Source organism: Vanacampus margaritifer, chromosome 10 (assembly GCF_051991255.1).
Source record: "Vanacampus margaritifer isolate UIUO_Vmar chromosome 10, RoL_Vmar_1.0, whole genome shotgun sequence".
Classification (NCBI taxonomy): Eukaryota; Metazoa; Chordata; class Actinopteri; order Syngnathiformes; family Syngnathidae; genus Vanacampus; species Vanacampus margaritifer.
Window position 1 is genome coordinate 23,181,486 of NC_135441.1, and position 15,764 is coordinate 23,197,249.

Genomic DNA, 15,764 nt, shown 5'->3' on the forward strand with positions numbered 1-15,764 from the left:
CTCTGCCTTGAAGACACAAGACAATGATAAATAAATCAGCATTGAGATTGGGCACTCTGCACTTGGCCATATGGTCTGCGAGGGGCGCCGATCTACAGCACCCAGGACGATTAATACAACCTGACAAGAACCATATCAAACATTTACAGCCTTGTAAGTGATCCACTGCTGCGCGGTGAACTTTTTGATAGGGCACTTTGAAATGGCATGGTTTATAGTGAAAACCAAATCTCCTAATGTTTCAGAAAGTGGACTACCCTGAAGAACATAGTTCTTGAGACGCTTCCCAGTTAAACATATAACAAATGCCTCTCCAACGCTAAATGATTCAATTATTCATTATACTAGAAATCATGTTGAGTCCAATTGTTGTCATCGTGAGATTTGAATCGTATCACTAGAAAAACCCCCCCATAAATGTGTTCTTTACATTTATGCAATGCAGAACTGGAACTGAACTCAAAGATGTCACAAGAGGAGAAGGAGTTAATAGCTTTTTGTCCCGTCAGTGCCAGGATAAAAAAAACAGTAACCAGACCCGCTGACCTGCTGAGACATTTCCAATACCCCATCGCTCCTGCTGGGACATTTCTGGAATATATTAAGAGGCTGACTCCTTCAGATGATAACACTAATCTTGACCATAGATGACGGTTTTTCCTGGATGTCCCACTTCAATATATTGCTCCAGCTTCCTTTTGCCAAGGAGACTTCAGAGGTTCTCATCCAAGAGATCGTGAGGATCTATCAATTCCCCCATGACGCGGTGTCCCACTGTTGGCAGCAGTTTTGAATTCTGCAATCTGATTGGGGCCTCAGATTTCCTGTTTGAAAATCAGACCAAAAGGTTCAACCATGAATTCCAGGTCGGGTTGAGTATGAAGTAGAAAACTGTTTGGTGTCAAGCAGACCGTTGGGATCCTGAGCCCAAGTTCCATTTAGGGCAAAGATTGTGTTTGTCCGGGAAGAACCTTCCCCCTTGGACTGAATCCTACAAACTGACATTGATGTTTGTTGGTTTCTTTCCCAAGGTGGTGGTCTTTGTAGCTTTACTGTGCATGAATTGGACGATACACTTACCCTTCCATATCAGCCAATTAATGGACACTAATCTGCCTTACACATCATTTGTTTGTTACTTTGAACTGTCTTTTTGAGCTTTATCTGTATCATGTGTTCCTTATGCTTTTTTGAATCAGCTGAGATTTGCCCAAGAATGTATCACTAATCTGAGGAATGTTCATTCCTGTGAGGGGATGGAATTGCATCTCCCTGGCACCTTCTCCTCTAGCAGTTTCCCCTGTTGAATCTGCATCAATTGTTAAGTACTGATGAAGGGATCCTTTTCTCCATCTCTATTCAGGGAGGAAGATGAGAGTCTAGGGCTTAGCAACGTGTACTTCTCATTTCATGCTTTGTTGAAGTAATATGAAGAAGAGTGAAGATATGGAGACAGCAGATTGATACGGAAACTGCATTTGGCACACAGAAAAAGAAAAGAAAAAAAGGTGTCTTAGGGCCTTTTGAAGATAATTGCAACAGAAAAGTCATTAATATTTGGTGAAAAAACTTCTAGTATTTTGTATCTGACAAGTAACAAGTGTCAAGTTTTAAGCAAGTTCCAATTAACTATGGTAAAATGTAACCAGGTTAAGTTGAGTACCCACTAAATTGCACACAAGTCCAGTTGTAAATCAAGTTTTACAGTCCTGCTCAGTTACAACCTAGACTGGAGACTGCTCACACGGCGTGACTGAAGTTTGTCACCGTAACCAACATGGTTGGGGAAATGCTCACTTTCAATGCCGTCTGGCACTTTGGAGAGGTGTTCTTGTCAGTTTTTTACTGTTTGTACATCTGATTCTGGTTCTTGTTTTAGGTATGACCACTGTCAAAGACAAATTCTGACAATTCTCAGGTCCGATGAATATCTATCTATCTATCTTTGTAAAAACGTATGTTTGAACACTTGTAGTGTTCACTAAACCAGTGCTTCTCAACCGCCTGTTTCCCATGTCTCCCACAGCCAACACATGGGCTTCAAATGATCAGCTAATCAGCAAACTCTGCATCAAGCCTGATAACGATCCTCAGCCTTGTTGGCTGAGAGAGACATGAAAAACAGGCTGGATAGGGGTACTCGAGGGTTGAGGGTTGAGAATCAGTGCACTAAACCATACAATTCATCAACGCAGAAACTGATCGAAGTAGCTGACAGGAAGCTGCACGATCCCATCTCTGTTTCACAACAGTAAACATAAAAGGATTAGTTGTCCGCATGGGAAGATGAAGCAGATTAGGGGGAAGTCAGCCACCAGGGCCCGCCTGTTGATCTGGGCTTACTGTTGGCCCTGGATTATAAAAGGCTGCGGATGCTTTCTGTGAATTTGAGTAGCCTTTCGAAGTCGACCTTCAGATGCCATTTGTTGCTGTTCAGACAAAGCCAACCGACATTCATAGCTTGGGGTTTGCAGCCACACCGCTGTTTTGACAGAAGCTCCGATCCGCCTTGCTAGGTAGGGGGTGCTTGCTGTGGGTCATGCCCCTGCAGTTGGTGTCTGTTACAGCCGTCAGCAAGCATCAGGGTGCCAACAGTGGCAAACATGCCAGGATCGAAAAGTCTTTGTACAAATCCTTTTTGAAATGCTGTTACCTTTTTGGAATAAAAGACATTTTCATATTTTCGTCTATTCAAGAGTGTTTTGATACAGCTTCCGAATAGGGCACTGTTTGTTACCACATTGATGTCAGCCTTTTATCTGAAAGCACAAAAACACCCTGATATCAGTAAACACTGCGGTACAAACTCACTTAACACGAATGAGGTGGGTCACAAATATTCTAGAATTGATGTCACAAAAAAAACTAAATTACAAAACTATGATTAATATTTTGCTGTGGTATATAAATGTGACCTCAGTTTTCTTCAGACAGTGAACATTTATTCAAATGCTTACATATCATCAATGTCAGGTCGCAAGCAATGAGCATAGTGAGTGATGACTAAACCAATGAGACCACAGTTGCTAAGGAAAGTCATCACCGGTGTTGAGCCGATAAGAATCCGGCATCGCCAAGGCCAAAGACAGGAAGATGAAGTGCATTGGCTCACATTTGTATACACATTGCTGAGAGAATTAAAAACCCATTCATTTATTACTTACATGGACACTTTCCTCAGTCTATCGCCTCATTCAATCCATCTTCACCTCTCTCCTACTATAGAGCTAGAAATTGATATTTACCACACTTCAAGTTTTCATTGATGGTTATATTTGCTATCATTTACACACTTAACCCCTCCTCACAAAAAGACAAGTCCTGATGAGATATAGAGGTCACTCGCCAGCTTCCCATCCACAAACATCCTCGCTCTAGCTCGGAGGGGGAATTGGACTGACTATTCCCATCTCATTTGACCCCATCACTGTAGCTACAGCCCACAAGGCAAACACAATAGGCCACGATGACATTGAGCATCGATTTCAAGAATATTTTCCTCCTTCGAATGCACATTATGGTCTCTAAAGGGGTAAATTAAATGGGTTGGTGCAAAGGTTTTTGCTGGTTTCTTTGTGTGTGCCAATCTTTAAATCTATGAGTGTCTGACTCCGCCCTCTGTACTCATCCTTCATCATGTCCTTTCTGCTTCCTTGACATGCCAGATTCTTGACAGAGGGAGTAAGGCGGGTTAACTGTGGAGGGACACACATTTAACCCCATAGGCAAAAGAGCTCAAGCAACAAAGAATTTCTCTGTCATGTGCAGTCATCTCAAATTTACAACGCGCAGCGCTTTGGCTGGAAAAGTAAAATGATTGAATCTTCCAACAATTGTGGCCATTCCCACAGCAAAGACGAAAATATACTGAGATCTGAAAACAAGTCATCAAATGCATTACAGCCACCCACTAACTTTTATCAGGACAGCACTGACCTAAAGGAACAAGGAATCAGGAACAAGGCAAAGACTTAGTTTGAGCGGAAAATACTCACTACAAATCAAACCACAACGTGTCACGGCAAAATACAGGGGAGAGTAGTAAGAGGGGGAACAGCCACCGAGTAAAGTGTGCCTCACGCTGTGCCCACTCGTATCCCTCGGGATACCCACTTGGCAGCACACCTCACCAGGATGCGCAATGGAGCCTTGCATCCAAATATCATAAAACTCAATGATCACTTTTATTTATGAAGAACAACCTTATTCTTTAAAACAACTAAATCAGCCGTTAACGTTAAGGCTCAACTTTATTGACTGGCGGTAAAACAACTGACAAAGTAATTGTGTAACTTTACAATACAATACAGTAAAGAACACCCATCCTTTAAAGTTCTGCATCAATCTTATCCCGACTTCAATTCCGCCACATCTTTGTTGATAGAACCCATAAACAAAAAGAATGGCGGTGGCTCAATGAAATTCCTTTCGTTGCAAAATGGTAAAGAAAAAAATGCATATAATGGCAAAGACATCAAACTTTTTCATATTCTTGTCTTTACTCTATACAATTCTAATAACGGTAAAGACATGAAATTGTTCTAACATTTTCACACATACGAACTTTTTAGCTAATACTAACATGAAATGTATACATGTCACCAGTAACAAAATAACACCTTCTATTTTTGCCATGGCTTGGGTTGGATTAAGGTTTTTGTTGCTTTTCTGTCATGGGTTGGCTTAAGTTTGGGTTTTGTTTGATTTTGTCATGTTTTATTTACTTTTCGTATTATTTGAAAATGGCAAGTTTTGTCTCTCCACAATCTTTTATGGCAAAAACACAAAAATAATGCTTATTTCAACAAACTCTCTCGTGGCTTCTTATTGCTGGTGCCAAATTGTTAGCAAAATATACAGCTGGTGATGTACAGTATTTTGTGAGAGGATGACATGTTGCTGTTGTGCTTCGGCTTACTTGTTGTCGTCTTTCAAACAAAAATAAGCACAAATATTGACGTATGGTGGAGCTGCGTGCAGCACACTGACTCACTCATCCCAGCTGTCACTCTTGTTGTCTGTCACATGCATGCTGACATGAAGCTTTTGTGCCCAAACAACTCCTTTGCCTAAAGGGTGACGGGATAGAATGAATGTCCAGTCATGCCATGCACACAAATACCTAAGGAACACTTAGCAATGTTAGGCTCTGTTTACACTGTGCTCCCGGCGGTCACGGTAACCTTGTGTGCCCAAAATAGCGGATCGCAGGATTTTGGACATTTTCCCCCCCTTTCAGTCTTGCTAAGATTTCTCAGGGTCTGTCACGGATAGCTGTGGGGAGATGGAGTTGTGGAGGCTCAAAGGTACAAGGTTTACCATGGGCACCAATATGATCATTTTTTTTACCAGTCACATTCTAACTAGAGTGAAATTCACAAAATGTGTAAATTATTTATATAGTATTTCTTTCTTATTAATTATTTACATAATATCTATCTATCTATATACATATATATATATACATACATACATACATACATACATACATATATATATATATATATACATATATATATATATATATATATATATATATATATTATTGTGAATTTTGTCTTTTAGCTGTAAACTATAATTCTCAAAATTAATCCGCCACCCAGTGTAGACTCTGTGTACAGTAAACCCACGTTTGCTTGGCAAAGGATTTAATGTTCAGGTGAAGTGAGCCAATAAACTGCAGCGTCAAAAGATTTCAGGTCCGATATGAAGAACATCAGTTTTGTCAGGCTTAAGATGAATTTTTTTTTAGTGTAATGCTCTCTTTGACAGCAGCCAAGCACTGATGAAGGGAGGCCAGCTGGTTCAAGTTATTGAGTTCGGCCGAGAAATAGATCATCGACATAGTAGCATGACATTTTATGAAAGCCGCTTAACAATTGACCCAGAGAGAGCATGTTGACTGAAAACAGAATTGGCTCAATGCCTCTATACTGAAGGAGAACTAACTCGGGAGGAAACCTGATTATTAACACAGCTGTTGAAAAAAAAAAAGTGTTAAGAATTAAAAAGCAGTTGAACGCCGGACCAGAAATGCACACTCATTGATGCCATCGAGTGGGTAGGTTTGACCAGCTAATCCTAACCCTCATTCAATTTTTTTGTTTGAAGTGTACTTTGTAATTAGAAGCAAAACAAAACTTCTACATAGTTTTTTTCACTTTTGCTTGTGGTACTTGTCACTCTCCCGTCTCGCTGTCTCAAGCACTTCCTTCATTATTGTCTCTAGCTTTAGGCTAACCATGTCAGAAGTTGATGCAAATTTGCATAAAAAATATTTTTCTGCTTCTAACTGCAGGTGTGTCTCACCCCAGAGCAAAGGAAGCAACAATTGACTGCAAACAACATTCCATTTTTACTGCTGGCTCTTACGCGTCACAGCATCCTAACGCGACAGGTAGGAGGTAATCATTAAAATGGAACTGTAGGCTAGGCATGGCAAAAATATAAACGAGGGCCCAAGAGCAAGGCTTTGTGCTGTTCCCGGTATAATCACATGAAATTAGAGTAGGAAAAGAATGGTTTGTGAAGTTAAAAAAAAAAAAAAATCATAAAAACAGTCTAAATACTTTTTTTTATCAAGGCCCAGGTGTACCAATGCCATTGGCATTGCTTTGCTATTTCCTAGCACAAAGATAGTTTGCAATCTTGGATGCTGGACTGGAGCGACGAACCCTCACCAAAGTCAGCTTAGTGCTAGCTAGCGGCTAAAACAGAAACGGATGGTTTAGAAGTTTGAAGCGAAAAATCACCCTGGGTTTTGCTATTGGCATTTTTAGTTTTTTGGACTACGTGTTTTTTTGGCAAAAGTGCAATTAGTAACCGATTCAAATGGATTTGGAGGATAAATGCGGACCTGCATTTGGTGTACGAGTCCATGCAGGCTGTAATCTACATTACATTTAGTATTTGGCCATAACTTCACTGTTGCAACAAATTAATTGTCTGTACAGTATTTCTAACACTTGGAGCAAACACTTTAAATGTATTTATATAATTAACATATTTCACCACACATTCACACGATTACTCACACATGAGTTGCGGTACAGTTGTACAACTCTCCACCCACATTTACAAAAGTTTATAGGTAGTGAGAAGAAAAGAAGGTGGTTGCTTCCTGCAGTCTTTCGCACCAAATATGAAAATTGGTGGAAAATTGTGTTCGGTAGGTGGCAGTGTCCTCAGCAGTGGAAATCACCAATTGCCATGCATCTTTGTCTCAAGACTTCCAGATATCACTACATCTGTGCTTGTCTACACCGTCCTGTTTCTGCATTTTTTGGCCTATGTGTGAACCTTGTGCTCCTTTTAGCCTATTCAGCATTACGATGTTTGTATCAATCTCCTGGTTCACACTCTCCCCGCAACACATTAAACAGTCAAAGCCACGGAGCTAACAAGCGCCAGCAGTCACTGGCTGACAACCAATAGAGGCTTAACGCACAAGACAGACTAGAAAGAGAAAGATGATTAAAGTTGTATTCAAGTAACCCTCTCAGGCCTTCTATTCATGTCAATTGAGGGTGCGAGAGGAAAGGGGGACAGCAAACAGAATGAGAGATCATGTCAGATGGAAGTGGTGAAAATCATGCAGACGGGGGACACGTGGATGAGAGAGTTCAGTAGTACTGTAAAGCAGTGGTCCCCAACCTTTTTTCACCACGGACAGGTTCATATAAGTCCACAACTTTTGCGGACTGGCAACCCAGTGGGTTGGGGGGATGCATGGCAGTTCGGTGGCTGATTAATAAAAGGCTACAACAACAAACGGAAATCCACTATGGATTTTAATGTACCTGTAATAGCAACACCCTAACAAGGGTAACAACGCTTTATTATGGCATACATGTCAACCCTAATTTGGTCCCACCTGTATTACAAACCCATAAAATCCTTATTTTCCCATAAAAATCCTTATGTCAGTTTTATCAATACTAAAGCTGTTCATGCAATAACATTAATCTTACCTTACTTTCTTTCTTATATGAAGACATTGACAGTATCTTGTTCCAAATGACATTTTATTGCACAAAGAAAAAACAGATTTCTAAATATCACAGGGATGGTTGACTTTTTTGTTGCTTCACATTTCTCTCGTGCAACTTTGATTTCAAATGTTCTTTGACATCGTAAATGCCAGATGCCGCAACCTTAATGTCCCGTGAACAAAGCGAACATGATGCATACTCTTCTCCAAGTTTTGACGGACCAATTACCTTAAATAAATCCGTCCATTCCGAACGAAAACGTCCGGTGTATCTTGTTTTTTTGGCCGGCCTGTCCCCCATTTTCTCAACCACTGCGAACGACTCGCAATTTTCAAACACAAATTTCCTAACTGCGCATGTCAGGAAACTGTTAGAAGTCTCGCGCGATAGACGAGATTTTGTGACCGGTTGTTGTTTAAATCGAGCTTATGCACACGTGTAGCACGTAGCCGACAGTAAATACTAAATAAATTTAAAAAGGGTAAGCAATATATACTAATATTATTATTTTCATGAAAACAGTTAAATCCGTATTCATTTCCAAATACGCCCGTATGCTTTTGCAACACTTAAAAATCCGTAAGAAATACGGACAAACCTTATGGGTTGACATGTATGTTATGGTGAGGTCACCATGGTAATGCTTATGAATGATACGAGCAACACAAAAACGCGGGTATTTTGCAGATATAACAATAAATGTGAAGCCACATTTTTATGTAGCTAGATTAGCAGCGCCCTCTTTAGGAAGCCAGCACCAACGCCGGGGCAAATAAACAAACCTAGCATGGACGAATGGACGTTGCAATTAATTCTGTTCACGCAGAATTACTCACCGTTTTCTTGTTAAATGTTGAACAGCGAGAGGAGCTTCCTGCATTTTTTTTTTTAGCTGGTACAGATGTTCGTGCCCAAAAATATAAACACAACACTTTTGTTTAATCCGTCTAATCTCAGTCTCAATGATAAAATTCACTTTTAGGTCAGTTGTCACCGGTTGTCAAATGGTGGCCGCAGAATGTACGCAGCCGGAGCACAGGTGGAACGCGGCCACAGGATTTGCATCCTCACAGCAGGGTGAGAGGCCAGGTGCCAAAAATATAAACGCAACACTTTTTGCTTCATCCGTCTAATCTCAGTCTCAATGATAAAATTCACTTTTAGGTCAGTTGTCACCGGTTGTCAAATGGTGGCCGCAGGATGTACGCAGCCGGAGCACAGGTGGAATGCGGCCACAGGATTTGCATCTTCACAGCAGAGTGAGAGGGCGGGTGCCAAAAATATAAACACAAGACTTTTGTTTTATCTGTCTAACCCCAGTCTCAACGATAAAATCCCTTTTAGTTCAGTTGTCACTGGTTGTCAAATGGTGGCCGTAGGATGTACGCAGCCGGCACAATGGTGGAACGCGGCCATAAGATTTGCATCCTCACAGCAGGGTGAGAGTGCGGGTGCCAAAAACATAAACGCAAGACTTTTCTTTCATCTGCTGATTAGTGAACATAGTCCTCCTTCGTAAAGTGCTTCTCCCTGCAGCCCGAGCACAGGAGAATGTGCATCCACAGCAGGATCTGAGGACGAGTGCCAGATGTGCGCTGCTGCAGAAACATCTCATGGTGGCTGCAGAACGTGCTCCACCAGAATAACAGGTGGCTGGCGTGGCAGCTTGGGCTGCACAATCCAAAAAGTGCACAAGTTAATGACACAGGCAGTAACGGAGCCTTGAGCAGTCACTAAACTGGAACCGAGACCTCAATGCGCTGCTCAGTCAGAACTAGGGCCTTGAGCTGCTTAGAAACTGCTACTTTAGGCTACCTTTTTACATAAATTGAGATTGCAATGTTAAAAATCGGAATAAACAGAGTCTTGAGAGGCGTTACCGGCTGTGGGGCGGCTCCCCCAGGCAGGATAATGGTGATGACGAGCAGGCGGAAGCAGTGCGCTTCCCGCTCAGTCTTGGTGAGTTCTGAATCTGCCGTAGTGAAATGCAGATGGACCCAAAAGCTCGTAAAGGATAGCGAGATCAAAATGCAAAATATAATCCTGGCTGACACAAAACCACTTCTAAAAATAGCAAATGGTTATGGTCAGCCTGCCGCAAGATGTGAAAGACAAGTGATACATAACTAATAAAGCAAATACAAAAAAGCCTTATAGGAATGTCGGTTGTTTGAATTTTAACTCTTTCACTGCCACTGACGTTTAAAGACGTCAAGTAAAAACCTACGGAGCACTGCCAATGACGTCAAAAGACGTCATCCAATGATTTTTTTAATTTTTTTTTTGAAACAGGTAGAGGAAACCCTTCCGCATGTCTGGTGAAAGTTTCCAGCCTGTCTGTTGTGCCTAATGACTATTTTTGGCCCCTAGAGGGCAGCGATGACTCTCTTTTGACAAGATCGGGTGGGCGTCAGTAGAGGCGGAGCTAGAGCGTCGAGCAGGAGATGAGAATGGAAGACAAAGGAAAAATGGCGGCCGGTCGCGAGGAGCTCACGCCCGAGCCGTTTTTTTCAAAGACCGAAAGCATCGCTGAAAGAGCACATTGTTGACAACGATGATCATCATCGATGATGAAGATGAGGGTGGTGACTCCGTGGTTGAGAAGCATTGACGCGGCAGTAGAAGACGTTAGATGGAGCTAGATGGAGGAGGGAACGGGCAATGGCGAGCGTTTGCAAGCAGCTCTACACTTACAAGACGAAAGGCATCGACCAACGCTAAAATAGTACATTGATGACGACGATGATCATCATCGATGATGATGAAGGTGAATCCGAGCTTGACGGCGAAATTGGAACCGCTGACGCGGCGGCTATGACGGTGTCGTAACGCGGAGCGCAACCGAGCACGCACAGGCGGACGTTCGATCGGACGACGGAGAGTGCCCCGAGTCCAATGCATATTCATCGGAGGAAGTGTGTACAGTCTGCTACTTGCTTTTTATTCCCCGGAAAAAAAGCCCGTCAAGAAAGTGTAACGTTTGCACGCAAAACGGACCAATGCGAAAGTGAAAGTAAACTGTTGTGCGAGTCCTGGCGTCTCCTTGCACGCAGGAGAGCGTTACAAAAAGAAAAACTGTATTTGAAACATCCACATAATTGTAAGTAGTACCACAGTTGCACACATTTGTAAATAGTTTGCGAAATTGTTTTGTCAAATTGTTACACTGTTGAATGGAAATAAACGTATTTTGCAATCAAAAAAACACTTTTTCATTGTTGGTGAAAGCGTTTTACAGAAGTAAAGCACTATTTAGGTGTTTGTGGCATCATTCATGGACAAAAAGAAGTGTACAATTCACTAGAGTGCATGAAATAACATTGTTTCACAAAAAGCTCTTTTTCTCCATTTTTTGTTTCAAAACAGAGAATTTCGGTGAAAGTAACCATTTTCTATTGTTGATTACTGAAGAACGGAATAAGGTAGAAACAAACTTTTTTTTCTGATGAAAGCTGAGAGTCCAATCTTTCATTTGGTAGTATGTGTGTTTCCATAGTCCAAACACAACATTTTCTGTGGACCTTGAAAGACGACTCAAAATGCTTAAATCGGCCAGCAGTGGGGACAACCCGTTTCTGAAAACGTCTGGCAGTGAAAGAGTTAATAAAGACGCCAGTGTGGACACATTTACCATTTACACAATATCCACAAAACAAATGTTTGCAATTAGAGCTTTAATTATACATTAGCAACTGTAGACATCACAGCAATTAAAACCTGGGACACTGAGGAATGACGAACTGCATATGTGAAATTATTCCCACCCACAGCATTAAGGGAATAACATAAAACACAAAATGGAGGAGGTGTGGATGTTTCATAGGAATCTTTCAAAGTGTGATCCTTGTTTTTTCTGCCTGTAGAGATTCAATTCCACACTTTTCAGACAGTTCATTAGAAGCAAGAAAGAACCTTGGTCTTTCAAACCCGAAGCTTGAGGTAGCGCCAACATACATTAAAAGTTCATGACTTCTCTTTGAACTTTGTTTTATATAAAGATGAGAGAAATTTTTGGGGTCAACTTGCGCCAAACTAAAATTGGCTAAAGTTTAGTTTTGTCTTATCTTATTGTCGATTAACTTCATAAGAGAATGTAGTTCATTTATTGAGATGCTTTTAGAGAAACATTGTATTGGAACAACAATTAGCTTTAAATAAATTGATAGCAACAATTTTGGCTTCCAAAATGGTCTCTCCTCCTCCTCTCTCTATTCTCTTTTGTTCTCTAATGTTTCTCCCTCTTAAAAGGTCTGGACTCAAGCAACTGCACAATAGTATAGTTTTAATGCAGGCTTGGCTTTCATCTATTGTTTTGCACTGAGGAACAGTTTATTTGTGCACAATCCCTCTGTGTACAAGCATAGTTTCTCTGTAATGCAGGAGCAGTAAAAATTTTAGAAGCAATGTTGCCACTAAAAAAAAAATAAATAAAAACACTGTGCTTTCCTACAGTCTTCTAAAAAAGAAATCAAGACTGCAATGCTTGGTCTAAAACACAGGGGATCAAACTCAAGGCGCGGGGGGCCAGATCTGGCCCACCACATCCTTTTATGTAAGGTATCGACTTCATGTTTCTTGCTAAAATACCAACATTGCGAATTGTCCAAAAACTGTGAAATATTGCAGGAATTAAAAACAAATGTAATATTTCAGCAAACCATTTTTGCTGGCCTTTAATTTTAACACTAACATGAATATAATACATTTAAGCCACATCATTTGTTGTTTCCATTTTAAATTAGCAAATCAAAAAACAAATGTCATTACTATAACCTATTTGACCAAATAAAATAAAATAATCATTATTTTTGATATTTTTTATAGCTTTTTAATAATAATTAACATGACAGTCCTACCAACAATTCTGCTACTGCGTCATCCATTTTCAGTCATATCAGGAATTAAAAAAAAAATTGTCAAAAGAGATTTTATGCAAAAACCCTGGCCCACCGCATCCTTTTATGTAAGGTATCGACTTCATGTTTCTTACTAAAATACCAACATTGCAAATTGTCTAAAAACTGTGAAATATTGCAGGAATTAAAAACAAATGTAATATTTCAGCAAACCATTTTTGCTGGCTTTTAATTTAAAAACTAACATGAATATAATACATTTAAGCCACATCATTTGTTGTTTCCATTTTAAATTAGCAAATCAAAAAACAAAAAATGAAAATGTTGAACAGTGATGTCATTACTATAACCTATTTGACCAAATAAAATAAAATAATCATTCATTTTGATATTTTCATAGCTTTTTAATAATAATTAACATGACAGTCCTACCAACAATTCTGCTACTGCGTCATCCATTTTCAGTCATATCAGGAATTAAAAAAAAAAAATAGTCAAAGAGATTTTATGCAAAAACCCTTCATGCGAGGTAAATGAACTCCACCTACAACCTGCCAGTGCTTAAAAAAAACTGTGCACATCATCGCCAATACCTTGTAATATTATTGGAAACCGAACACAAGTGCAAATGTGGCATTCCTGCACGGACAAGCTGCAATGCATTTTCCTACTCAACGGGTATGCCTCTCGGACCCAGAGGCATCCAGATATAATTATAACTAACACCTCGCAACAGGTCGCAACCTATTTCAGCTAATGGCTAACAATGTCTTGCTTCCTATTTCCTCATCAGCAGCCATGTGCAACTACTCTCCTCACACTGTGTATGCTTTAGCAGTGAAGTAAATGTAACCCACCAACAATCACGTTATAGTCATTACCGCAAAATGTTTAGAATTATGACGCATACATAGAAGAGAAATGCCAATAATGATGAAAATATAAAGTTAAATAGCCATCACATTTGGCTATCTTACAGGCTGTCAGTGTGAAGATCACTGTCAAGTTTAAAATGCCTTTTCTGCTTTTACTTTGAAAAGTCATTTAGGTGCACTATTTTGTTAGCATTCAACCAATGAAAACAGATTTGAGATACGTTATGCAGAGCCCACGATTTTGTAGTTATGGACTTATTGTTGAGCTCCCAAGTGGCCATTATAAACAATCATTCGCCTGAAATGAACAAGAGATTAAACAAAGTCAGTCTCAATGGCTCACGAAAACAACTGAGGACGGGTCTATAGATGAGTCATGTTCATTACAGCAATTTCAGTGGTTGGAGAACTTTGCAGCGGGGCACACTGCAGTTAAAACCTGCGAGCGTGTAAGTGGCATCTCGGTGAGATTGCAACCAATTATTGTGATCGAAACAGAATAAAGAGGATAACAAATTGCTAGCGCAGGTAATCTAGTGTCTTAAGACTGTTGTGGTTATTTAGTATTTTGTTATTGGGATAAACAGGAGGTCTGAGGGTACGCCATTTTGTATTGCTGGTTTATTATGTAGTGGAACACAAATAAATCACCATCAACTTGTGCAACCACTGAAATCTACAACAGTGTAAAATTTGAAATAGTGGTGTGCTAAATTAAACTGTACTAATTAAATTAGCGTATCATGCTTGCTAACTCGTTTGCTCCCAAAAATGTATACATACGTTCTATTTTAAATGTTTTAAGTGTCCCAAAGACGTATTTATATGTTTTGTATGTCTTTTTTTTTGTATGCTAGAGCATACAGAAGGCTTTGATGCAGCCTCTCAACTGCACAGAAAGGTTGAAGAAATGGTAGTTATTACAAAACGGCCAGCAGATGGCAGCAGAGCAAAAGAGATCAACCAGGGCCATGTTGCAAAAAGGCTCTTTTCCCCAGTGTTCTAAACAGATTTGTGAATAATGATGAAACTTAGCTATATTCTAATGCTAATTCCTGCAAAGCGGAAACAGATAAAAATATACTTTTTTTCCTGATGAAAGAGGAGACTCTAATCTTTCTTTTAGTAGGCTCCGTGTTTTTTTTATAGCAATAGAACACAATATTCTGTGGGCCTTGCAAAATCAGTCAAAAGTACAGTAAAACAGCCGGGGATTGCTTCAGTGAAAATGGCTGGAAGTGAATGAGTTAAATATTGTCTGCTTCCTCTAGTCTAGTGTATTAACTATAAAACAACTTTCTCTGTCATTTTAAGGTCACTTGTGATCTCCTCCAAAAAAAGATACAGTACAACCCTTGTGCCAAAAGAGAACTGCTAAAATAGCTGACTTAGCTTGAGACAAATGAGTCATAATGCGTCTTCCTGCTCATAGCCTCATGACAAGCTCATCAAACATAATTTTGCGTTTAAGAGGTTGTTCTGGTATCTGTGAAAATGATGTACATTAATGAGCTTGAATCTTTAGTCCACAAAGAGTAATTCTTATTAAACTCTGAATCTGGGCAGGGAACAGACAAAAAGGTTGAGAATGACCCAAATTAATCTTTTCTGCCAAATGCTCACTGGCAGAGCGTGTACTCAACACCAACGGCTGCTTGCCAGGCTCCTGGAGTCCTGTGATTATGGAAATTAAAAACTGTTGATTGATAGTGCAAAGTGATTACTTTTTTTCCCAAGAAAAAAAAAAAACACTGTCGTGTTTATCAAAGCAATTACGAAGGGGCTGTCAGTTTTATCGCACTGCCGAGTTCTCAAGACAGCAGTACCTAAATAACACTGACATTGTGTCATCCACAGAGGGATGCTTGTTTTATAACTTTGTGTGATGGCTTTGCATGTCAACGCCGTTTAGTCTCTTGCACATTCTACTCTAAAACTAACTGAACTAAAGTTGTAAATATTTTGCGTGTGATATAAAGTGTACACACCCAGAGCCAGAGTAACAGGCTTAGTGTGTAATTATAAAAAATACAGACATGGGG

The 15,764-nt window shown here is 40.0% G+C and overlaps 2 protein-coding genes across 14 annotated transcripts in view; one reads left to right on the forward strand and one right to left on the reverse strand.

Moving 5' to 3' along the window:
• Nucleotides 1-10,621, forward strand: part of LOC144059608 (caspase recruitment domain-containing protein 8-like) — an 84,095-nt gene extending 73,474 nt beyond the window's left edge. The window contains exons 20-22 of one of the 2 annotated variants that reach the window (XR_013295685.1): nucleotides 6,299-6,397; nucleotides 8,974-9,068; nucleotides 9,156-10,621. The gene's annotated coding sequence lies outside the window, so the exon portion shown is untranslated. The remainder of the gene's footprint in view (nucleotides 1-6,298; nucleotides 6,398-8,973; nucleotides 9,069-9,155) is intronic. The other variant, XR_013295686.1, reaches the window with a different exon arrangement.
• Nucleotides 1-15,764, reverse strand: part of LOC144059609 (gastrotropin-like) — a 102,389-nt gene that overhangs the window by 77,146 nt on the left and 9,479 nt on the right. The gene's annotated exons all lie outside the window — the stretch shown is intronic.